We start from the raw sequence: 27895 nt of genomic DNA, 5'->3' as shown, positions 1-27895 counted from the left end.
ATATTTTAAATTAAAAATCTACATGAGCATGCTGGCATGGAATCCTTAGTGAAAAAGTGTTTTTAAATCAATATAAAACACAGGCAGTTGAAAAGTAACGATAGGTTATTCATCCATTAATAAAAATATTTATTTTCAAAGAAAAAGAAGTTACCCATTCATTAATAACCGAGAGATTCTAAGGTCAACTCAGTGCACCACATCATTCGCAAACTAAGTTAATCAAATCACTCCACATCATCCATGTTAATTTTAATTACACAAATATAATAGGATGATTAACAATTAGATCACATATTTATCCATGATTATATTACCATAAAATTGTTTTATTGGCTTAGTCTATGAATGATGTGTTAGATTGCATCTACCTAAGAATCTCTTAACAATTATGCCCAATTGCTTTAAAAGTAAAAGTATCAAATGAAACAAAACCAAATGAAATTTTGAAGGCGTAATTGCATCAGCACAAATACTAAAATAAATCTCAACTTTAATTGTAATACCCCTCCCTGATACTAGTTGAAATATTCATCCTGGGATGGAATATTCGTCTGATTCCAGCTAATGGAATTTTTTCTTGACAAATAAATATAAATAAAAATGTAAATTCATAAATTTTAATATTATTTTTAATGTTTTATTTTGATTAAATAATTTTAATAATATGTTGTTGCAAAGTAGGACTAATATAAATAAGAATTATTCTTTAAAATCTAAAGAAAAAGGGCGTTTGATTGTCGACTTAGAAAAGTTTAGCTACCTAACATCCCTTGGCAGAGAAAAATAAAAAAGGAGATGTATTTGATATTTTCTACCAATCCTCTCCCACTCTAGAACAACCCATTCTAAAACATTCTCCCTATATTTTCTATTACTTTCTTTTGTCATTTTCTCTCTCCATTCTCCCTTCTTCTCCATTGCTCCCTTAACCCTCCCATTTATTATCCCTTAAACTAAATTCTAAATGTAATGACCCAATTAGGGGCTATTACTGGTGCTTAGAAATAGGTCAGCTTAAGGCTGTCAGAATCAGTACCAAGCCTAAAATGTGATGAAACATTTCTTTATTCCATTTAAACCAAAATGTAACACCCCTTACCCGTCTACAGTGTAGCCGAGCAAGGTCTGTCACACGGAGTGTCGGAGCACCTGATCTTATCTGATTTCATTACAATTCTTGATTTATTTATTCAAAAACTTTATCTAAGGTTTAGGCTATTTTTACTTTTATCAAAATCTAACTAATTTGGAAATTTCAAAAATTTGAATGACAATCCGGCAGAGTGCCGGCTGTAATTTGGACTAACAGTTCTTCTGAACCTGCCAAAACAATTTCAATATATACTTAAATTCATAACTCAGATTATCTCAAAGCATTCTCAATAGTTTCTCAAACTCAGATTCAGTCTCAAAATTTCTCAAACTCAATCTCATTCAGAATCATTATGATTAGATAATCAACTCAAATATCAGAATTCTTATATTTCATTAATTTATATAATTTGCCAATTAAGTACATAAATTTATCAAGTACAGGATATACAAACGAAATTACAGTTACTAATTCACATTACAATATAAGCAGTAATTATAATGTACAGATTAGAAAACATGCTTAAAATGAGCCCTATCTACATGCATTGCTGAGGAAGTGACAACCTTGAACTCTTCTGACACTTCAGCAGATCTGGACTCCAAAATCTTAGTCGAAGTACCAGTGCGAGGAAAACAATTCCATCGAGCTAAGCATTTCTGCTTAGTGGTGCAGTAGTATAACAAGAAATAATATATACAAATAAAGAAAGAAATAAATTATAATTCGGATACTCAGGAATCAATTTAATTTAGTATGGTATTTCTAGGATCAACTATCTTATATACTAGTTTGTTCCTCTTTGGAATTGCTTAGTTTATAACCTTTCAGTAAATATACTCAGTATACAAATTATTCTAACTATATTTTATTTTAAGTCTCTATGGTTCTGCAAATTGTATTTTTGTTATGTTTCTATTGCTAATCTCTTTTACTCATTTCATTCAATACTTAATTTAATTGTACTGAAATTTCATTATACTTAACTGCCTAAATTGAATAATGTTTTAATTGACTGTCCGTGTAGCCTATACACTGACCAAACTGGAGAAACGGATATACTAGCTATGGGTACCTTGTATCTTGGGCTGTCACACCATCGGTCACAAAGTATCTCCCGATGTGCATACAGTAGATAAACTAGCACTGGGTACCTAGTACCTGGGGTCGTCACACCATCAGTCACAAAGTATCTCCCGGTGTGCAAACAGTGGGGCTAAAAAGCCATATAAACAATCAAGCAATAAGTCGAGTATCATAACATAATCTGTATAGCCATAGGCTATTAAAATCATAGTGTGGCATAATGAGCCATAAAACATAGTGTGGCATGAAGCCATTTACAATACAGCTGTCAGAACCCTATTGGAATGCCAACCTATCCAAGCTAGTTAATTAGGCAAACTAGGGCATATTATAAGATCACATATTTAATTCTTTATTCTTAGGGTTTATACGTCATTATGTCTTTCACTGGTCAATAAAATTGTTGACCTTTTTATGCATCATGGATAGGTTGATTCTAGTATCAACATGTCACAATTATTCAGTAGATCCTCAGACAAATCACATTTCATATCAATTGTTCTGAAGTACCATTGTGCTCAAAGCATTTTTTTTGTCTTTGATAATAAGGACTAATGTCCCATTCATACATTCATGTAATTTATTAAGTCATTATATTTCTTATTCACATTACTAGTCAAATATAAACGTTGACTTTTCCACACTAAACAGATATGTTGGTTCTAGTTGCACTAGGATTCCTCATTTTGAGTTTATACTCATTGTCATTGATTTCCAAACTTAATTCAAGGCTAATTATACGTGATTCCAATTTTTCAGATTTCATGGCCAATGGTTACTATTCCATTGGGTCAGGCTATAAGGTGAAATTAGAAAAATTCTCTTCATCAAATTGTTTCTTATTGTGTCTTCTTTAATTCTGTTTTTGAATTACTCTATTTTGAGCTGTATAACTCAAGTTATGGTCAATTAACCGTAATTAGGTCAAATCTGAATTTTGGTTCCCTTAGTAGTCATTTTGATTCTGGACTTTACTAATTTATTTGGACTGCTTATAATGACATTTAGGCCTAGTATGCTTCATAGGATTTGTTATCCTATGCCTTATAGTCATTTAGAAATTTTACTTGTAATTTGTCAAGTCTTATAAAATTATTTATAGTCAAATTGTTGACTTGGACACAAAGGTCCTATATTGGTATGGTCCTCAATTAGGTCAATGGCTTTGACCTTAAATTTTGGCCTTAAACATTTATAATTTGAGGAAGTTGCCTAAAACAAAGTTTTAGGTCTCTTTCTTAGCTTTGCAGATTGGTATGGCTCATTACCTTTGAAGACTTCTAGTGGGAGATATGCCTATTTGAATTTTCTGGACTTAATGGTCAATTGTACCAATTCCAGATTTAGTGTGTTAACTTAATCAACTTAATTGGCCTAGTTCCCTTGATTTCGTGGTTCTGGTCAAAATTTCAATATTGTAGGTTTATGTCTTGTTGAATTTTTACCACTGATTTCATGTCATTCTGAGTTGTATAGACCAAGATATGGTCAATTTACTAAAGCTGGACAGTTTGCATTTTTAATGCAAAGTTAGGTCATTTTTAGGTCAAACTCAATTCTTACAGATTTAGTACCCTAACTTGGGCAAGTAATTTGACTTGGTTCTAGTCATTTTTGGGATTTCGTGTCTTCATAAGAGTTATAGTTCTATGTCTAATCTTTCCATTGATATAAACTTCAGGTCATTTGGACCTGTTTTGAATGAGTTATGGTCAAATGAGTGACTACTATTCATATGGTCAAATTTTGGGTTACAATGGTTCTGGACAGTTTTGATACCTCAACTTGTGCAAGCAGTTTGACTTAGTAAATGGCATTTTTGGGTTCTGTGATCTTCACCAAAGTTGTAGCTCTATGTCTAAGATTTCTAATGATATAAATTTTAGGTCATTTGGACATGTTTTGAGTGAGTTATGGCCAAAATACTGGCTACTATTTATAGGGTCAAAAATTATGGGTTTCAAGTTACCAGTCCGGATTAGGTCACTAAATTTGTCATTTTCTGGACAGAATTTTAGCTAGCATTCTACATGAAAGTTGGTCCCTATTGAGTCTAGTTTTATCTCTAATTGGCTTCATACCAATTGGGGTCAAACAAATAAGATTATAAGCTCAATTGTATACTACCCTTAAACACTTCATCAAATACACAACCATTACACATCCTACTTGCTTTACCTTAATTTTCCTTACCAAATTTCTGGATTTGTAATGCACAAACATCATTTATCACATCTCATCATGGTCATTTTGGATAGTTTATACAATTTCTCAATACACTAATTACAGCCTTAATTACATCAACACAATATACACAAAATACCTAACAATTACACATAGTTTCCAAAGAATAATTTACATATACTTCCATTAATCCCTTAGTACCAGAATTCATCAAGCAATTTCATTAAATCTAACACTTTTCTTGGTTCATCAAGGCTGCCAAAAATTCATTAAGTACTCAAAATTTTACCACTTCCTCCAATTCCCCAATTCAATACCCAAACACATTAAAAACATGAAATTTAGTCACTAGTACATCAATTTACTTCAATTAACCATACTTCCCATCAAATTCACATAAAAATAAATCAAGCACCTTACACTTCCATGGTTGCCAAAAATTGTAAACATCAATAACTCATCAAAACCTTCAAATTTCTTCACCATTCAACTCATCTCCACTTAATACAAACTTTAATGAAGTGAGGTAAGAAAAACTAGCAATAACCTTTTGTTTGGAGCTTCCTAAACCTTGAAATTTCTTCTTTTTCTTACTGCCTAAAGCTTTCCCATGGTGTGTAGAGTAACTTTAATGATGAACACTTGAAGAAATTGTGGCTTAAAATAGTGGATTGAAGCTTCATACAAGAAATGCCCATGGAGGAAGCTTGAAATTCATTTTTGGCCATGGGTGGGACAATGAAGAAATGAAGTGTTTTTGGGTGCTAAAATCTATCCACATAGGTATTTATATGGTCCACTAATGCTCCACTAAGTCCCACTAATTGATAATTAACATTACAATCATCCAAAGTTATCATAATTGCTATAATGCCCTCATAATTCTTTTAATTGCATTATGTGTAATATTTCTTATTTTCATGGAATTTTCAAATTTTTAATATCACTTATTTTTAATGGAAATTGCAGACAAAAGTCCACTCTAAGTGTAAAATGACCTAAATGCCCCTCTTCGGGATGTATTTTGAATTTTTCGGTGCTACCGATTTGCTTATTGTACCGTCAATTTCTTTAATTTTCATTTTTCGTTTATACTAACTTATTAATTTTTCTTTGGCATTTTCAATGTCAATTACACCTCAATAGACCTTCAATTATGTCCCGAAAATATTTTCCTTGGGTTCCCCGCGGTCCAGGGCTAGTCAACGATCCTTGCCGTAACTTTCCGGTGCGGTCACCCATCGCTACGGTTCCGGATCATTTAACTTAATCATATTTCATCTTTTTTATTTTCTCTTAATTTTTCTTATATTTTCTTACCTTGTATTCTATCATTTTATGTCTCCTCACTATCACCAAAACGTAATTCCAAACTTTTTGGCTATCTCAGATTCCAACCGCCCACATTCTCGTTGTACTCAGACTGCTGTCATTCTTTGGTCGTCCGGACAGACATCACCACAAGACAAAGAGAACGTACCAACTACATAAGTGAGGATGTTACACAAAATCCAAAGCAACTCATAAGTAAAACTTTAGCATTTCCATCACAGCATAAAACATTTCATTTAAAAAAGGCTCTGAATTTAGAGCCTTATAAAAACATTAATAAGTGCTAAAGTATAGTTCATCCATTCATATATAATTATAAAAGAGTACTTAGGGTTTAAGGCAAACGTGTGGAGTACTTTATTCTTGCATATTACATACTTATGATAAATTAAAGACAAGCACAATAACTAATAGTTTATAATTACATGTCTACTATAAAATCCTTAAGTCATATATTAAAATTTTTTAGACCATTGTAACTTGCTCGCCTCTTTGTTGACATCTTCTATTCCTATTGTTCTTCACCGTGAAGGGGTAAGCTTTGGAACGCTTAGTAAATAAACTAATAGTTTAACATATTTTATTTTATTCAAATCATACATATGCAATGCAATCAGGCGCATGATTTTTCACAATAATAAATAATTCACATAAGATAAACTTGTCACTAGTAATTTCCCAAAACCAATTTCCCTAGCTCATAAAGATGCTCTTTAGGACTTACTCTTATTGTAACATCCTCACTTTTGCTAGTCCGTACAGTCCACTGTTCAAGCGACTAATGTTGGTCCAGACAGCTAGAATGTTTGAAATTATAAATAGACTAGAGTGAAGAGTTATAAATAAATCAAATAATGCTCATAAAAATCAAGGAAAATTTGTAGGAACGAAATACTCTAAGGTTAAACGAGCTGAAACCCCAGTGATGAGTAACCCGAAGGGGAAGTGATAGTGAAGGCCGCTAGCAACCCTAGACCTGGGAAAAACTTCATGAAATAATTTTTGGGACTCCAGAGAAGAGTCATTGAGGTTTCTATGGCATTAGAATGCCAAGGAAATGCTTAAAAAAAATTTTCAATCAGTACAGACAATTTTGGTCTGTTAAGCCAAATGGAGGGCATTTTGGTTATTTTGCCTTTAGAGATGATTTTTGGCCAACTTGTCAAGTTAAATAAATAATTTATATGACATAAAATGTGAATAAATATTATTAAAAATTTAATTGGAATTAAATAGACAAGAAAAGGATGTAAAATGAGAGAAATTAGACTTATGACATCATAATGATGTCATTATAATCCTCCCACCTAATCCAATGTTGACACATGGCACAAATTTATTTAAAAAGACTTAATGGGCAGAAAAAAGAAAGAAAAAAAAAATCAAAAGCTCCTTTCATCTTTTCCAAATCGAAACCCTCTCTTCCTTTGTCTACCATTGTCAAGCTTACCAAAGCTTGATTTCTTTGGTTTTTCACCCATTAAAGCCTAAGTTCCCAACACAAAAACTTGCTCTTTCATCTTAGTGAATCATTTGGGAGCAAAAAGAAGTGTAAAAGAAGAACTCTTGGAAGGTTGAAATTCACTTCATTAGAGGTTAGTGACTTAACTTGCCTTTTCTCTTTCAATTCATGTTGAAGGAGTATAATTGAGTGTAAATTTATAAAGAAACTTATTAAACATCATGTGTATGCCCATCCTAAATTTTTGGTAGCCTTGAACTTGGTTGAGTTTTGAAGATTTCTTAGAATTAAAATGATATTGTGGTTGCCCTTATCACTAATATATTGATTAGGAAGGTGAAGCGCAAGTGAATACAAAAATCTAGAATGATGGAGCTAGGGTTTAGACCCAAATTGAGACTTTGTTCATGTATTTGGTGAAAGAGAGTTTTAATGGTCAATTACTGACCATTGGGCTATGTGTGAATAAGAAATGAAGTGGTTTGTTTAGTGGGAATTGAAGTTAGTGTGGCTGCCCTTGGTGACCTGCAGGATTGGGCATGAGTCCAGCAGGTTTAGGCAGCAATAACTAGAGTTATAGAAGTTCAATTAGTGTAAGGCCAATTGGAAATGAAAATAGACACATAATGGCACAACTTTGGTGAAGAAGCCATGCCCAAAAAACTAGACTAAGTTGACCTAAAGATTGTCCTAATCTAGGTGACCTGCATTCTGCCTGGGCAAAATGACTAAATGAATAGTGTTTATTCATTTAGTCATAACTCAGTGTAGAAAGGTCTAATTGATCTGAAATTTTATGAAAAATAGCTAATACATAGACCTACAACTTTCATGAAGAAACCTAACCCAAATTTTGACCATAACATGTTTGAAATGTGACCTTGGTCAATCCAGAAAATTTGGGAAGTTGGCAATCCGGCCAGTCATGGTATTTAGGCCATAACTTGAGCTAAAAAACTCCAAACGGAGTGATTCCAAAAAAGAAATGTAACTAGACACAATAAGGAACAATTTTCATTGACAACTTTGCCAAATTCCCACTACAAAATTGACTAATGGAATAGTAAATACGAAGCTTGAAATCTGAAAATTTTGAACAATTAACATTAAGCTTAGAAATGGTATTGGCAACCAATACCAACAATTTTAGAATGAAAAATGTGGTATGTTGGGAGTATTAAAACTAATGTACCTTTTTTCTATGCAAAAGTCAACATTTTTGTTGACTAATGTAATAAATAGTAACACCTAAACTTAAATTTCAAGATTTGTACAATTTAAGAGTGTAACATGCCCTAGTACCCCTAACAAGATTGGTTTGGATAGGTTGGCATGCAAATAGGGTTCTGTTAGCAATACTACATATGGCTTCATGCCATTCTATGTTTATGGCCTCACATGCCATTCTGTGATAAAATAGCCTTTGGCTATGTTGATTGAGTTATTATACTTGAATTTTATCCCTGATGATTATTACAGCTTATTAGCTATTCTGTTGCACACCGGGAGACACAATGTGACCAATAGTGTGATGGCCTGAGGTACTTAGTACGTAGTGCCAGTTTACCCATTTATCCAGTCCAGTCGACTAGTATGGGTTACTCGAGCAATGATAATGAATCTTACAAAATTTTAATCTAATAATACTGCAGTAAATGGCAAAAAATTAAGCCTACCTAAATTGTAAACATACATTCTGTATATTTATGTTATTTTAGTTATTTTATTTTATATTGTCACCACTAAGCAAAATTACTTAGCGCGTCGCTTTTGCCACGCACAGGTACTAGAGACATAGCTGGGGAGTCCAGCAAACCTCATACTGGGTGAGCTTTCAGATCTGCACACAGAGTCCAGAGTCACCTCACATTTGCAGTGAATTGGTAGGACATTAGGCTACTTTTGTTCTTTTGTATTTGTAAACTTTTGTTATGTATATTTTAAACTCATGTGATTATACTTTTGATGTAATTATTTATGAACCATGTTCAGTAATAATTTGAGTATTTCTTATGAAGTTGAGTATGATATGAATAAATTGAATTTTTAAAATATTAATGTCATTTGAGAAATTGTTTGGTGGTTGACTGAGATTGAAATTATAATTATATTGGAAGTGTTTTTAACAGGTTCAGAAGAACTGTTTTTCCAATTTACAAGCGGCACTCTACCGAATTTTCTATAAAATTTGTGAAAAATTCAGATAAATGAAAAATTGTGAATAAATAAATTAAAAAGGGTAAATTGTAATAGAACTATGAATTGGTGCTTCGGCACACTGTGTAGCATATCTTGCTCGGTTACACTGTAGACGGGTAAGGGGTGTCACATTTAGTTGTATCAGAGCATCGATTTAGGCATTTATGGGCCTAGATAGAGTGCATATCATTGCATTGCTTTTGTAAGTGTTGAGGTGACACTGATGCAGATTTATTTGTTTTGGTTATTTTGATCAGGATATAGATCCTGCTTCTCAAAGAGCAGTTGATGAAGAGGTGGAGAGTCGTGCTTCACCAAGGGCTGAATCTGGGGGCAGGGGAGAATCTGCTCCACCAGCAGCTGAGGCACCTGCCCAACCTCAGTTTGCATTATTTCAGCAAATGACCGAATTTTATCGGCAAATGTTGGGGGCAATTCCACCACCACAACCACAGCCACAACCTCCACCAGCACCACAGAAGTGCCTTCTGGAGAAACTGCGAGAACATAGGGCTATGGATTTCTTTGGGAAGAAGGAGAATGATCCCATGACAGCGGAAAACTAGTTGGATAGAAGAATTAGAGTGCTGAAACAGCTTCATTTGTGACACCCCTTACCTGTGTACAGTGTAGCCGAGCAAGTTATGCTACTCAGTGTGCCGGAGCACCAATTTATGTTTCTATTTACAATTTATCCCTTTTTAATTCATTTATTTTCAATTTTTGATAAATCTAAATTTTTTTGCAAATTTTATAAAAAATCCGATAGAGTGTAGGCTGTAAATTAGAAAAACAGTTCTTTTGAACCTGTTTAAAAACACTTCCAATATAATTTCTAAATCCAAACTCCATTATACACATTTCAAGTCAATCTCAAAATCTCAATCTCAAATCACAATACTATTTTCAAAACTTTTCTGTTCACTTCATCACTTGAAGCATATTCATAAATATTTCTCAACATTTCATTTATCAACATACATTATGCAGAAAATTTCAATAATATGAAATTTCATATATTTACATTAATACATAATTCAAGATTTTATAGTTACCATCCAAACTAATACAAAATGCTCCCAAAATCCTATGTCCTACCATATGCACTACAGGTGTGAGGTGACTTGGGACTCCAGATGCAAATTTGAAGGCTCACCCGGTCTGATGTCTGCTGGGCTCACCAGTTAGGTCTCCAGTACCTGCGCTTGGCAAAAGCGACGCGTTAAGCAATTCTGCTTAGTGGTGACAATATAAAATAAAATAAAATAAAATAAAACGAATATGCAAAATGTGTGTTTACATTTTTAGTAGACTTAACTTCTGATATTATTTGCAGTATTATTCAATTAAAATTTCGTAAGATTTATTATCATTGCCCGAGTAACCCATACTAGTCGACTGGACTGGATAAACGGGAAAACTGGCACTGTGTCACACCTTACCCCTTTGTAAGGCATAATATGATCTTGTAGAATACCTAATGAACTACCGAACTTCACCTACCGATAATTTATTAAGTACACTGCAAGGGATTTTAAAACTATTTTCTTGCATTTTGGAAGTGTTGAGCATTTTGGTAGGAATTAAAATCATTTATTCAAAGCTTATAAACTAGTAAAAATTTTTGTCCATTCAAATTTTACCACAAATTTTATAAAAATTTGGACAGAGTTCCGTTTATATTTGGAGAAAACCGTTCTTCAAAAACCTGTAAAAAGCACTTCCAATAAATTTTTCCTAACTCCCAACATCCAAATATTCTCAAGTCAATACATCTCTAAATTCTCAAAACAAACTATTTCATATCATTCCATCAATATTGTATGCACAATTTAAATTTACAGATATACAATCCAAAAATAAAATTATTACAATTTATTATACAACTGCTCACAATATTTACATCTAAAGAACTAGAAGGGTATAAAACAATACCCGTACAAAAAGTTCAATGGAATCTTCAATATTGATAGCAGCTCACTCTGTTACTTTCTCCTTACTCTTATCTGTGACAGTAAAACAAGCTATCGCTGAGTATAAAAATACTCAGTGGTGTACAATAAAAGTTTTACATACAATACATAAATCATTCATTGCCAAAACACAATTTAAATGCTGCATAATTACATTTCACAAATTATCAAAGCTCATTATAGAAAAATTTTGGGTCAAATAGTTTAATAAACACAGTGTTGCCAATTCATACACAACTTAAGCCATGACACAAAATTTTTGATCAATGCCGTGTTGTACACCATGACAAAGGAATCTACAACCCCACTAATCGAAATCAATGAGGGAGGTGGCTAGCTAGCTAATGAGTACTCATCCGATCTACAACCTCAACTGGTAAACTAGAGAGGGAGGAAAATAATCGATCTCAACCCCATAATTGGAGGAGGAATAATAAGGCATTGTCATGCTAAGTGTGAATCAGAAATCCATTTCAAACATTTTATTCAATTATTACATACAAAATTCAAATCAATTTCCAAAGTTACAATTTCATCACAAAGTGGCAACACAAAAGTTCTTAAACTCATAATGCGTACTAAATCAATTTTTCAAGGATAAAATGTTGAAATAGAGTTTATTGTGCATAAACCTGACGTGAGTCGCCTCTAGGCCTTGACTCAGTCTCTCATACCTTCCAAATTTTTTTCAATTGAAACACATAGTTTCATAGTGTTTCAGTTCCATAACTTAGCATAAATCCAAAAATAAATTTAACTTCACTTTTACCTAGCTCTAATGTGCTAAACTCGACGTTCTTGAAATTTTTGTATTTCGGGTTACTATTCACTACACTATTCAAGTCAAATTGTTGACTTTCTAAGGCTTAATAGGTATGGGAATTCTAACTTTACCCACATACCACATTTTGGTCACTAAACTTGTTGGTTTTGGTTGTTTTCTCAAAACTTAGGTCTTTTAGGCAAAATTGCCAAATTTTCAGTTTTGGTGTCTAAGGTTGCACTGTTCCATTGGTCACTTTTTTGTTGGAATTTGGCAAAACTTCCTTCATAGAAAATGTTTCCTATTTTCTTAAGTTTATTCTCCTTTTTGAATCACTCCAATTCGAGTTTTGTAGCTCATGTTATATCTAAATTACAGTTACTGTTCATGCTGCAGATTTTAGTTCTGGCAGATTGTTGATCCAACTTCTTTCAGCAATTTGATCAAGTTAAGTCTATAATTTGGTCTAATTTTCTTCATATGAAATGTTCTACTATGCCTTAGGTTTCCATCGGTTTAAGAATCACCTAAATCAGAGTTTTCTAGAGAGACTTATGTTCATTGAAACTTTATTGTTCATATGCTAAATCTGCAGTTCTGCAGATTCAGTGATTCAATTTTGCTCAGTAATTTGATTGGGTTAATTGCATAATTTGGATTTGTGTTCTTCATGAAAGTTTTAGGTCTATATCTCATCTAACCACTGGTAAAATTTCAGGTCATTTTGACCTGCCTAGCTCTAGTTATGACCAAATGAACAAATACTGTTCATTTGGTCAGTTTGTACAGGGTAGTCTGCAATTTTCCAACTTTGGTAAATTGGTTCACTAGGTTTTGGTCACTTTTTGGGCATACTTCCTAAATAAAAATTGTGTCATTTAGTGCCTATTTTCATTCCCAATTGGTCTCATACCAATTGGACTTGTAAAATTTCATTTTTGGTCCCTCAAAGTTGACTTGGTCATGCTGCAGCAGCATGACCACACTCCCTCAGAATTTGACTTTAATTCCAACACTTCTATCACACTTAATTAGGTCACAAATGACCATTTCTCACTTCACATTAGGTCAAAGACACCATTTACATGTTTCTCACATTTTTGGTCTCTAAACCCTAATGTTCAAACCCTAAGTTTGTCCAATCTTCACAATTCATGTAATCTAAATATATAATTCACATATATAACATCTATTCACCAAGATTTCATGTTTAACCTAACTAAATACCATCAAAACCTTAGGGTTCCATGGCCGCCACATTCTTTCTTCCCTTATTTAAGCATGATTTCCTTTATTTCTAATGCAATTTCATCACACATAAACTTAAATTCATGAATTAAATAAGAATCTAAACTTGAAATTGCACTTACCTCAATTCTTAGATTTCCTAATTCTTCAATTCTCCAAGTTTCCTTTTCCTTCTTGCTCCCAAAGTGTTTATCTAGGTCTAGGGAAATTCATGGTTAATTTAGGGTATAGGAAGCTTGACCCAAGAGCTCTAATGGAGTTTTGCAATGTTGAGGGAGAGAGAGAGTGAGGGCGGCACAAAGTGAGGAAGAAGATGACTTTTAGTTTTTTTTTTCTTTTCCTCCTTTTATGTCTTATGAAAGACCAAAAATCATTTTAATTAAATATATTAATTATATTCTTTATGGCATCATGCATGATGTCATCACCTTTTTAACTTTTTTCATTTTCTTTTTTTTTTATTTATTTTTCTATTAGTTCTTTAATTTAATTCCTGACTCTGAAATTTTCTTTTCTCCGATTTTATTTGACATTTAGGTTAGGAGTCGGCTCTCGGGGTCAATTGACCAAATTGCCCCTCATCGGTTCATCTCGGTTTGCAATTAATTCAATATTTCTTCCGGCTCACTGGCCTAATTATTTGACTGACTTCACAGTTCCTTTTCGTGATTTTCTCTTTCCACTGTGTTCATAATAGTCCTAAGGACCGCAGCGTCACATTTTACGGCTCGAAATTTGAGTTTAAAATGACTTCGCAGTCCTTCCCGAGAAGGTCACCCATCGTTGTGACTCTCAGCTCATTTAACTTATTATGTTCTGTTTTTCTTATTTTTACTTAACTAATTGAACATTACCAATTATTTGTGTTTATGGCTTCTCTAGTTGTCTTAAGTGTGGTTCTAATCTCCTTAATTATCCGGACCGACACTGGTCACCGGAACAGTGAAATCTACCAGGCTATGCAAACGGGGGTGTTACACACTGGGTACTGAGTACCTCGGACCATCACACCATCAGTCACATTGTGTCTCCCGGTGTGCAACAAAACAACTAATAAGCTGTAATAATTATCAAGGATATAATTCAAGGATATAATTCAAGTATAAAAACTCAAATAACATAGCTAAAGGCTATTATGTCACAGAATGGCATGGGAAGCCATGAAACACAGAATGGTATGAAGCCATATGCAGTACTACTAACAGAACCCTATTGGCATGCCAAGCTATCCAAACCAATCTTGTTAGGTATACTAGGGCATTTTACACTTTTAAGTTTCATAATTTTTGGAATTTAAGTTTTAGTGTTACTATTCCATTCATTGGTCAACAAAAATGTTGACTTTTGCATAGGCAATAGGTACATTGGTTCTAATATCATCAACATACCACATTTTGCATTCAAAATTTGTTGGTATTGGTTGCCAATACCATTTCTAAGCTTAATGTTAGTTGGGCAGAATTTTCAATTTTTATGCTTTGTCTTTACTGTTCCATTGGTCAATTTTGCAGTAGGAATTTGGCAAACTGATCAACATAAAAGTTGCTCCTTATTTTATCTAGTTGCATTTCCGTTTTTGAATCACTCCATTTGGAGTTTTGTAACTCAAGTTATAGTCCAAAAACCATAACTGGCTGGATTGAAATTTTGTCCAGAATTTCTGGACTGACCATATCTATAGTGTAATGAATAGTGACTGCAACTCACCTTTTGAATATGTTCTGGTCATAATTTGGGTTAGGTTTCTTCAATGAAAGTTTTTGGTATATATCTCAGCTTATTGCTGGTAAAATTTCAAGTCAATTGGACCTTTTTACACTGATTTATGGCCAAATGACCAAACACTGTTTATTTGGTCATTTTGCCCAGGCAGACTGCAGGTCACCCAGATTAGGGCAAGCTTTTGGTCCACTTAGTTTGGTTTTATGGGCATGGTTTCTTCACCAAAGTTGTGCCATTATGTGTCTAGTTTCATGTCCAATTGGCCTTGCACCAATTGAACCTCTACAATTCAAGTTATGGCTGCCCAAACCTGCTGGACTCATGTCCAATTCTACAAGTCACTTAGGGCAGCCACACCAAACCCAAATCCCATCACTCAACACACTTCATTTTTGGTTTAAACAAAACTAAATGGTCACTAATTGACCATTAAAACTTACTTTCATCATTACATGAACAAAGTCTCCATTTTATACCCAAACCCTAACCCTAACATCTCAAATTATGCATTTAACTTGCATTTCATCATCCTAAACAATAGGTTAGTGTTAAGAGCAGCTAGGGTACCATTTTAATTCAAGAAAATCTTCAAAACCCTACCAAGCCCAAGGCTGCTGGAATTTTAAGAAAAGTTTACACATGGTATATTTTTAATTTTCATGCAAATTTATATTCCACTCCACTCCTTTAACATGAATCAAAAGAGAATGAGTGAGTTTAGTCACTAAACTTTAATGAAGTAACTTCCAAGCTTATCAAAGCTCCCCCTTTCTATTTCCTTTTGCTATCTTTAGCTTGCCCAAGATGTATGAACAATTTTTTTGTGAAGACAAAGTTGAGTTTTAAGGTAATTTAGTGGGTGATTTCAAGCTTTCCTAAGCTTCCATGGAGTTTCTCTTCTCTTTCTCTTTCTCTTTCTCTTTCTCTAATATTCCCGTTGGTTTTAGAAAGAAAATGGCTGCTGGAATTTTCTTTTTTGTTTTTATCTTATTTTATGTCCCTTTTATCTCTTAAGTTATTTTGTTAAGTGGTGATTGGGTGGAAACTCTTAATTACATAAGCATGACATCATAATTCTCAATTTAACTTCTTTTTCTTTCTTTTCTTTTCTACCAAATTTCACTTCAATTTTTAGCAATATTTATTCATATTTTGTGTCATAATAATTATTTACTTAACTGGACAAGTCGGCCAAAAATCACCTCTGAAGGCGAAATGACCAAAATGCCCTCCGTTTGGCTTAGCAGACTAAAATTGTCTATACCGATTGAAAAATTTTTCTAAGTATTTTCTTGACATTCTAATGCCATAGGAACCTCAATGATCCTTCTCTGGAGTCCCAAAAATTATTTTATGAATTTTCCCTCGGGTCTAGTGAAGGAACGGAAGCGTGAAAAACACAAGTTTATACCATTGAATTCAAAAATTTTCACTTAGGGTCACATGCATCATGCAAGATTTATTTTTATATATTTGATTTCAATGATAAATAACATATTAAAACTCTTTTAATATGTTTTTGAATCTGTATTTTCCATTTAAGATTTTAAAATTAATCAGATTAATTTTAGAACCCTAGATTAAATCAAGAACAATTACACTAACCTCTTGATGCACTGCAGCGTGTCTGCGCCTTTGAGATTTGTCTTCATGACACCAAATGTTGTCCCTCTAGATTGTCCACACCAAGAACACCTATGGCAGCCCTTGAACAGCTTCTAAAGCTTTTTCTATTAATTAGAAATTCAAGCACTACCTTTTAAGAGATTAGAGATGTAAACAGGACACTAGAAATAATTTCTAGTGTTCTTAATTCAAGAGATTGATGGCCAATCTCTTTGAATTGATGAGAGATGAAGAAGAATAGATGGAGAGCCTCAAAATGGTGTGACAAAGGAGAGGAGTGGCTACTAGCTGTTTTTCTTTTTCATAACAACACTTATATAGCTAGGTTAACACATTAAACCCTTGCCACATGTTACCCTTTGATTAGCTCTAGGTTTAAGTGACCCAATCACATTGTGCCAAGTGTCAAACCTATATTTAATCTTAATTTTAATCATCTTACATGATTGAAAAACATTTTGCAAGCTTATGTGTAATCCCATGTGTCACCATCTCATGGTGCTACGTGTCACACTGTGAAATGACCAAAATGCCCCTGTGTCTTAATTTTGAGTTCTTAACCCAAAATAATTATTTTTCTTCTTCTAATCAGTTTATATCAGATATAAAATAATTAATTAATCTCTATTAATTAATTTCTCATTAATTAAATTCGTATTTAAACACATTAAATATAAATTTAACTTATACTATACATCCAATAATCTAGATTTGGTTTCAAGTCATGCTAGGGACTTTGCAATTTAATTGCAAACCAAACCTATTTAATTAATCAATTAAACTCTTTAATTAATTAATTAAATCATATTTAAATAGGTGATAACTTGTGTATGTGTGTGACTTACTAGGCTCATCACTAATTGGCAATAAGACATGATATCAACTCTTAATATCATCAGAACTCTTTCTTACCACAAATGATTTCTCTAAATCATTTTATGAACCTCATAGACCATGGTTAATGCCTAGCATAGCATGCTATGGCCACCCAGTTAGTAATAAGGTTTACCTCAAATGAACCTATAATCATATGTTACCATGCACTAGAATCTCTCTGTTACAAAATCCTAACTCAAGCTGGAGTCATGGTTTATGTCAAACTCCATTTGCTATGAATATTATGTTCTCTTTTAATTCTAGTTCTTGATTATAAAGATTTTCTCATCAGAAACTCTTTTCTGAATAAATCTATTTGTCCTGGCTAGGAACTTGAAACATCAAGAACAATTAAATGAATATAGGATTTTATCTCTATTTACTTAGAGGAACAGATTCCATCTTGATCAACAGCTACCTCCATATATAACTAGTAGGAGCCAACACATGCCAATATACCCATACACAGTACAAGTATGAAAGCAGTATCAAACTCAAACTACCTATATACAAGATAACTGTGCTATCTCAAGTCTAAAGATTATATGCACTGATATGATTTATGATAAAACATTGACAAGAGTAAACTCCATGTGCTTGTCATAAGTGTCACTGGTTCGGCCTACTTATCATTTATAAGTGCCTATCATGTTTGTTATATGGCATGAGACTCACCATTCCATCTTATTTATATCTCATATAAATAACTTGGGAACAAACATGAATACAATCTTTCTGGATAAGTCATGTCCTTATTATTAAGTATTCTCGATTGTGAACCTATTTATGATACATTGTGCTAGAAATATTGTCACTCATATTCTTAACAACTTAAGAATAATATTTCTAACAAAATATCAATGGACCTTTTCTATTACACATATATATATATTATGTAAATGGAAAAGTGGAAATGCCTTTTATTAATAAAATATGTACAAGATACATACTAAATGATATGCTCTAAGGCATACTACTAACAATCTCCCACTAGCACTAGAGCCATTTATTACAATATCTTAGACCTATCTTCTCATGATGTCGGTCTAACTGAGTCTGTGACATAGGCTTAGTGAATGGATCAGCTGGATTTTCAGCTGATGCTTATTTCTGCATGGCTACATCGCCTCGCCCAACTATTTCTCTGATAATGTGGTAGCGCCTTTCTATGTATCTGGATTTCTGGTGAGACCTTGGTTCCTTAGCCTGTATGACTGCTCCATTGTTGTCACAGTGTAGTGGAACTGCTGACTCAATGGAAGGAACTACTGTAAGTTCTATCCCGAACTTCTTTATCCAAACAGCTTCCTTCTGACATCGATGCGAGAATATACTCAGCCTCTGTAGTGGAATCTGCAGTCGTGCTCTATTTGGAACTCTTCCAACTGACTGCACCTCCATTACAAATGAACACATATCCAGAGGTAGACTTTCTATCATCGATATCTGATTGGAAATCAGAATCAGTATAACCATCCAATTATAAGTCTCCACCTCCATAAATCAAGAATAAATCCTTAGTTCTTCTCAAGTACTTAAGGATATTCTTGATAGCTATCCAGTGTTCCAAACCTAGATTGGATTGATACCTGCTAATCAAACTAATAGCATATGCGATATCCGGCCTAGTACACAACATTGCATACAATAAACTTCCAATAGCCGAAGCATATGGAATCCTGACCATCTTATCTCTTTCTTGAGGTGTCTTTGGAGACATCTCTTTAGAAAGGTGGATACCATGTCTCACTGGTAACAATCCTCTCTTGGAATAAAGCATATTAAACCTCTTTAACACCTTTTTCAAGTATAGACTTTGGGATAAACTAATCATTTTTTTCGCTCTATCTCTATATATGCGAATCCCAAGAGTATAGGTTGCCTCCTCTAAGTCTTTCATAGAGAATGTATTTGACAACCATACATTTATAGTTGTCAACATACCTGTGTCATTACCCATCAATAGTATGTCATCCACATATAAGACAACGAAAGTGATAGCACTGTTACTAACCTTCTTATATACACATGGCTCATCCTCATTTTTGATAAAACCAAAGGATTTAATGGCTTCATCAAAACGGATGTTCAAACTCCTCGAAGCTTGTTTCAACCCATAAATGGATCACTTTAGCTTGCATACCTTGGAACCATCTTGGGATTCAAAACCCCTAGGTTGTTCCATGAAAATGTTTTCTTCAATGTATCCATTGAGAAAAGCTGTTTTGACATCCATCTGCCAAATCTCATAATCATAGTATACAGCTATTGCTAATAAAATCCTAATTGATTTAAGCATGGTAACAGGCGAGAAAGTCTCCTCATAGTCGACTCCTTGCCTTTGTCGAAACCCTTTCGCTACTAGCCTTGCCTTATAGGTCTCTACCTTTCCATCAGAACTAATTTTCTTCTTGAAAACCCATTTGTTCCCTATAGGTACAATACCTTCAGGTGGGTAAACAAGATCCCAAACTTGATTCTTATACATGGAATCTATCTCGAATTTCATAGCATCAATCCATTTTAAAGAGTCTATATCTGATATAGCTTCTTCATAGGTAAGTGGATCATCTCCATGATCTACTTCTCCATGAGTAGACAACTCTTGTTCTTCTTCATGAAGAAAACCATATCTCACTGGTGGGTGAGATACCCTGGTTGTTCTACGAGGAATAGCTGTAGATGTTTCATCAACGGGTATAGGATGACTAGATGGATCTATATCCATCTGATCTGTTGGTTGGTCAGAATTCTCCAATTCTAACTCTATTTGCCTTCCTTTGCCTCTTTCTTGAACAAACTGTTGTTCAAGAAATGTGGCATTTCTACTTATCACAACCTTTTGTGAAGTAGGCAAATGAAAATAATATCCAAAACTATCTTTTGGATATCCAACAAATCGACCTTTTTCTGATCTGGTCTCCAATTTATCAGTGTTCAGCTTTTTGATATAAGCTGAACAACCCCAAATCTTAACATGCTTAAGACTTGGTTTTCTTCCATGCCATATCTCATAAGGTGTGGAAGAAACTGATTTTGATAGAATCCTATTCAGAATATACAAAGTTGATTCTAATGCAAATCCCCAAAAGAAGATTGGCATATCAGTAGAGCTCATCATACTATGTACCATATCCAATAGGGTACAATTTCTCCTTTCAGATACACCATTCAGCTGTGTCGTTCCTGGAGGAGTCAGCTGAGAAATAATGCCGTGTTCTCTCAAGTATTCATCAAATTCAGTACTCAAATATTCACCTCCACGATCTGATCGAAGAGCTTTAATACTCTTTCCTGTTTGATTTTCTACTTCAAATTTAAATTCTTTAAACTTTTCAAAGGATTCATGTTTGTATTTCATCAAAAACAAATACCCAAACCTTGATTTATCATCAATAAAGGTAATAAAATAATAAAAGCCCCCTCTAGCCATTTCTTTAAATGGACCACATACATCACTATGTATTAGCTCCAAAATATTTTCAGCTTTTAGCCCTTGTCCAATAAAGGGTGATCTAGTCATTTTGCCCTGAAGGCAAGATTCACAAGTTGGAGTAGGCTCAGAGCCCAATGAGGATAGAATCCCCATTTTCTCCAATTTTGCAATCCTATTTTCTACAACATGACATAACCTTAAGTGCCAAATATATTTTGAACTTGAGTTAGTTTTCACCATGGCATTGCATTCTTTTAGATCACTTGCATTCAATTTGTGTTTGTCATTATTATCCAAATAATAAAGACCATCATTCATATAACCCGAACTAACATATTTATTTCCAAAATAAATATTGCAAACATCATCTGTGAACTGAAATTCATTGCCATTTCTAGTCATAGAAGTGATGTTCTTAAAATATATAGAAATCAGGTACATATAAAATATTATCCAAACACAAAACATGTCCAAACATGTAAAAAGATTTAGATCCTATGGCTAAAGCTTCAACAGTTGAGCCATTGCTAATCCGGACTCTAATATCTTGAGAATGCAAGTTGCTACTATTTGCTAGTTCCTGCATATCATTAGAAATGTGAGAACTGGCACCAGTATCTAAAACCCAAGCTGTAGATGAACTATGAGTATCATCAGAATCTAAATAACAAGATATGGACATACCTTCCGAAGGAATATCCTTCTTGTCCTTCAGAGAAGCAAGATACTCTGGGCAGTTCCTTTTCCAGTGCCCATCCTTTTGGCAGTGGAAACACTTTCCTTTGCCTCCATCAGCTTTAGTCTTCCTTTTCTGTTTAGCTATTTTCTTGGAAGGACCAGGAATCTGAGGTTTCTTTTTCTTATTGCCCTTCTTCTTGTTGGACTTTCCAGCAGAAGAAGATGCAATCAAAGCTACCTCTTTTCCTTTATTGCCTGGCATATTCTTTTGGGCAATAACCAGCATGTTAAGTAAACCAACTAAGGTGCATTCCTATTGAGTCATATGGAAATTTGTCACAAAATTCCTAAAAGACGCAGGAAGGGACTAAAGGATCAAATCCGTCTGTAGTTGAAAATCCATGTTGAAGTCAAGATGTTCCAACTGCTCAATCAGCCGAATCATCTTGTGGACATGATCCCCAATATTCTGTCCCTCAGACATCCTCATACGGAATAGCTATCTAGATCTCTCATACCTAGCATTCCTGTTGTGCTCACCATACAACTCTTGTAGGTGAAGGAGGAACTCACTTGCACTCAACATGTTCTCATGCTGCTTTTTGTAACTCATTACTCATGGAAGCAAGCATGTAACACTTAGCTCTCATATCGTGCTCCTTCCACTTATCCAAAGTTTCATGTTCCTCTTGTGTGGCCTCTGGAGGTAAGGGACCTAGAACATTTGAATCTAGAACATATCCTACATGTTCAAGGTTCAGGGCAAGTTTCAAATTTCTTAGCCAATCAGAGAGATTAGGTCCTGTCAACCTATTGCGATCAAGTATGCTTGCAAGGATATTGGATGGTTGTGGTTGTTCTGTGCTCATTTTTATCAAAAAATTAACCGCAGAAAATAACCAAATTAATTAGTAAATGTATAATGTAATTAACCAAAATGATTATGGTCTTTTAATCAAATTGGTCCTCCCACTAACTTAGCAAATCCTACACTTCTAAAGTAGAAAACGGAAATCCTAGTTGGATGGATTTCTAGTGGGTGATTGAATTCTTATAATTCTATTGATCATCCTCAGGTACATCCATTATTGGAATTACAATAAACTATAAGTGAGCAACTCCTTGCCCATCACATCTCATGTGAGGTTCAATCCTATACCTAGCCCCTGATGCTCAAAATCTCAGGTACATCCATTATTGACTTATCTTACATTAGTTAAGTTGATCCCATTGAGCCAGTAATTATGCAAATAATTTTAATGTCCTCAGGTACATCCAATATTAGCCACCAAACTATTTACATATTTACAACATCTCATGCTTAACAATTATTCTTAAAAAAATCTCTTAAATTAATTGCATCTTATGCAACTATTCAAAATTTCTTAAAATAATTGCCCCAATGGAGGGCCTATGTTATAATTACTTTAATTATAGCATTTCTAACTTAATCATTTGTTAGGAAGATTTTATAGTCATCCTACTTACTATTTAGGTCTCACTTTGCACATTATCCATTTAGCATGCATATATCATATAATTGCATATATTCCCATACATCTCATGAATTCATGGATAAGCAATAAATATGGTATGATCATGGACTTTCTAAGGGATTCAATTCTGAGCCACGAAGAATTGAATTAGGGCATTCCTAGGTACATTTCATTCATTCATTTTACAAGAGTTGCTGAAGGATTACATAATCAACACTTGATCTTGAATTCCTCCCACTGGTCCCACCAATGCTCTTAACCTCCTTGAACTTCTTGCAACCCAATATTACATAGTAATCCTTGGCATACCAAGGCGAATTTACAAGAACTTAAATAAATGAAATTACAACACAAAAATTATTACAAACTTAATAATACATGCCCAAAATAAATTAAAATAAATAAATTAATTTACAATCCCAAAGAAACATAAAAGAAATAAATCCAATCACATTGCTCTTTTATAGTCCGCGATCATCCATCATGCATATCACTATTTAACAATTAAATAAAACATAGATACTTAAATTAAATTGAATATCTCATATTCAACTTAAAAATCCAGATTTGAATATGATTCAAATAAATTTAAAAATTCAGATTTGAATCTCATTCAAATAAATTTAAAAATTCAGATTTGAATCACATTCAAACAACTTTAAAAATTCAGATTTGAATCACATTCAAACATTTTTTAAAAAATCAGATTTGAATCAGATTCAAACATTTTTTAAAAAATCAGATCTGAATTTTATTCAATCAATTTTTAAAAATCAGATTTAAATATGATTCAAACTACTTTAAAAATTCATATTTGAATCACATTCAAACAACTTTTAAAATTCAGATTTGAATCACATTCAAACAATTTTTAAAATTCTGATTTGAATCATAATTTAATTGTGTTATAAAAATTCTAATTAAACAATTTAATTAGACATAAAATGGATCTTAGATCATACAATAATTGCACATTCACCATCCATTTACCCTTGCACACCATTGTGGTGCATCAACCATGCGCCCCATGGTGTTCATCATTTGTGCCGCCACCTAGGCTTTGCAACCAGCAATGAACTTTTGATCTCATGATCAAACACACAATTAAATCATATAAACATCAATCTAAATGGCAAATATAGTGGCTTTGATACCAATTGAAGGAACAAAAGCGTGAAAAACACAAGTTTATACCATTGAATTAAAAAATTTTCACCTAGGGTCATATGCATCATGCAAGATTTATTTTTATCTATTTGATTTCAATTATAAATAACATATTAAAACTCTTTTAATATGTTTTTGGATCTGTGTTTGCCATTTAAGATTTTAAAATTGATCAGATTAATTTTAGAACCCTAGATTAAATCAAGAACGATTATACTAACCTCTTGATGCACTGCAGCGTGTCTGCGCCTCTGAAATTTGTCTTCAGGACACCAAATGTTGTCCCTCTAGATTGTCCACACCAAGAACACCTATGGCAGCCCTTGAACAGCTTCTAAAGCTTTTTCTATTAATTAAAAATTCAAGCTCTACCTTTTAAGAGATTAGAGATGTAAACAGGACACTAGAAACAATTTCTAGTGTTCTTAATTCAAGAGATTGATGGCTAATCTCTTTGAATTGATGAGAGATGAAGAAGAATAGATGGAGAGCCTCAAAATGGCGTGACAAAGGAGAGGAGTGGCTGCTAGTTGTTTTTCTTTTTTCATAACAACACTTATATAGCTAGGTTAACACATTAAACCCTTGCCACATATCACCCTTTGATTAGCTCTAGGTTTAAGTGGCCCAATCACATTGTGCCAAGTGACAAACCTATATTTAATCTTGATTTTAATTATCTTACATGATTAAAAAGCATTTGGCAAGCTTATGTGTAATCCCATGTGTCACCATCTCATGGTGCCACGTGTCACACTGTGAAATGACCAAAATGCCCATGTGTCTTAATTTTGAGTTCTTAACACAAAATAATTATTTTTCTTCTTCTAATCAATTTATATCAAATATAAATTAATTAATTAATCTCTATTAATTAATTTCTCATTAATTAAATTCATATTTAAACACTTTAAATATAAATTTAACTTGTACTATACATCCAATAATCTAGATTTGGTTTCAAGTTATGCTAGGGACTTTGCAATTTAATTGCAAACCAAACCTATATAATTAATCAATTAAACTCCTTAATTAATTAATTAAATCATATTTAAATAGGTGATAACTTGTGTATGTGTGTGACTTACTAGGCTCATCACTAATTGGCAATGAGACATGATATCAACTCTTAATATCATCAGAACTCTTTCTTACCATAAATGATTTCTCTAAATCATTTTATGAACCTCATAGACCATGGTTAATGCCTAGCATAGCATGCCATGGCCGCCCAATTAGTAATAAGGTTTACCTTAAATGAACCTATAATCATATGTTACCATGCACTAGAATCTCTTTGTTACAAAATCCTAACTCAAGCTAGAGTCATGGTTTATGTCGAACTCCATTTGCTATGGATATTATGTTCTCTTTTAATTGTAGTTCTTGGTTAAAAAGATTTTCTCATCAGAAACTCTTTTCTCAATAAATCTATCTGTCCTGGCCAGGAACTTGAAACATCAAGAATAATTAAATGAACATAGGATTTTATCTCTATTCACTTAGAGGAACAGATTCCATCTTGATCAACAACTACCTCCATATATAACTAGTAGGAGCTAACACATGTCCATATACCCATACACAGTACAAGTATGAAAGCAGTATCAAACTCAAACTACCTATATATAAGATAATTGTGATATCTCAAGTCTAAAGATTGTATGCACTGATATGATTTATGACAAAACATTGATAAGAGTAAACTCCTTGTGCTTGTCATAAGTGTCACTGGTTCGGCCTACTTATCATTTATAAGTGCCTATCATGTTTGTTATATGGCATGAGACTCACCATTCCATCTTATTTATATCTCATATAAATAACTTGGGAACAAACATGAATATAATCTTTCTGGATAAGTCATGTCCTTATTATGAAGTATCCTCGATTGTGATCCTTTTTATGATACTTTGTGCTAGAAATATTGTCACTCATATTCTTAACAACTTAAGAATTATATTTCTAACAAAATATCAATGGACCTTTTCTATTACACATAAATATATTATGTAAACGGAAAAGTGGAAATACCTTTTATTAATAAAATATGTACAAGATACATACTAAATGATATGCTCTAGGGTATACTACTAACATCTAGGGCTCTTAGTTGCAAGAACCGCAACTTCCTATTAGGTTACCCATCGCTAGGGCACCGGCTCATTTTACTTGATTTTATTTTATTTCTAAAATTTTTTCTAAATTTTTCTTATTAATATTTGAGTTAATTATGGTTCTTCACTTTAGTTTAAATATTTTTCCGGACGTTCTAGCTATCCGGACCGACATTGGTCACCTGAACAGTAGGCTGTACGGACTAGCTAAAGTGAGGATGTTACAACTCTTCCCCTCTAAGAAAAATTTCGTCCTCGAAATTTACCTGATTCAAATAGTTGAGGGAACTGTTGCCTCGTTATCTCTTCACTTTACCAAGTTGCCTCTTCAGTGTTATGGTGTCTCCAAAGCACTTTCACCAGTGGAATTTGTTTATTTCTCAGTTCCTTCACTTCTCGAGCTAGGATCTATATAGGTTCTTCCATATATGTCATGTCCGGTTGGATTTCAATCTCTTCCATGGAAATGACATGTGAAGGGTCTGAGCGATATCTTCTCAACATAAAAACATGGAATACATTGTGTATTTTATCCAGTTCTGGTGGTAAAGCTAGCCGATAGGCCACTGGTCTCGCACGTTAAATGACTTCATATGGGCCAATGAACCTAGGGCTTAACTTACCCTTTCTCCCAAATCTCAGTACTTTCTTCCACGGTGAGACTTTGAGAAATACTTTATCACCAACTGCATACTCTATCTCTTTTCTCTTCAAGTCGGCATATGATTTTTGTCTATCTGAGGCAACCTTCAAGTTAGCTTTGATTATCTTCACTTTCTCCTCAGTCTGTTTCACCAGGTCTGGTCCTACCAGCTTATCTTCGCTCAATTCAGTCCAACACACTGGGGTTCTACATTTCCTCCCATACAGTGCTTCATATGGAGCCATTTGAATGCTAGCTTGGTAGTTATTTTTATATGCGAATTCTGCCAGTGGGAGATATCTATCCCAACTCCCCTTAAATTCAATGACACAACTCCTCAGCATATCCTCCAAGATCTATCACATAATTCACATTGGTACTATCATTTCAATTTATTAATTGTGAAAATTCAATTAGTTCTTAAGTTTACCTGGATTACTCATTCTGACTGTCCATCCGTCTGGGGATGAAAAGCCATGCTAAAATGGAGTTGTGTGCCCAAGCCTTCTTGCAACTTTTTCCAGAATCTCAATGTAAATCTTGGGTCTCGATCAGATATGATGGAAAGTGGGATTCCATGCAGTCTAACTATCTCACTGATAAACAATTCTGCTAGCTTCTCCAGTGAGTAGTCAGTCCTAACTAGCAGAAAATGTGCTGACTTCGTCAATCTATCTACTATCACCCACATTGCATCATGCTTATTTTGGGTGAGAGGTAGACCACTAACAAAATCCATAGTGACCCGGTCCCATTTCCATTCAGGTATGCTTATAGGCTGTAGCAATCCT

Source organism: Hevea brasiliensis, chromosome 15 (genome assembly GCF_030052815.1).
Source record: "Hevea brasiliensis isolate MT/VB/25A 57/8 chromosome 15, ASM3005281v1, whole genome shotgun sequence".
Lineage (NCBI taxonomy): Eukaryota > Viridiplantae > Streptophyta > Magnoliopsida > Malpighiales > Euphorbiaceae > Hevea > Hevea brasiliensis.
Note: the sequence above shows the minus strand (reverse complement) of the source record.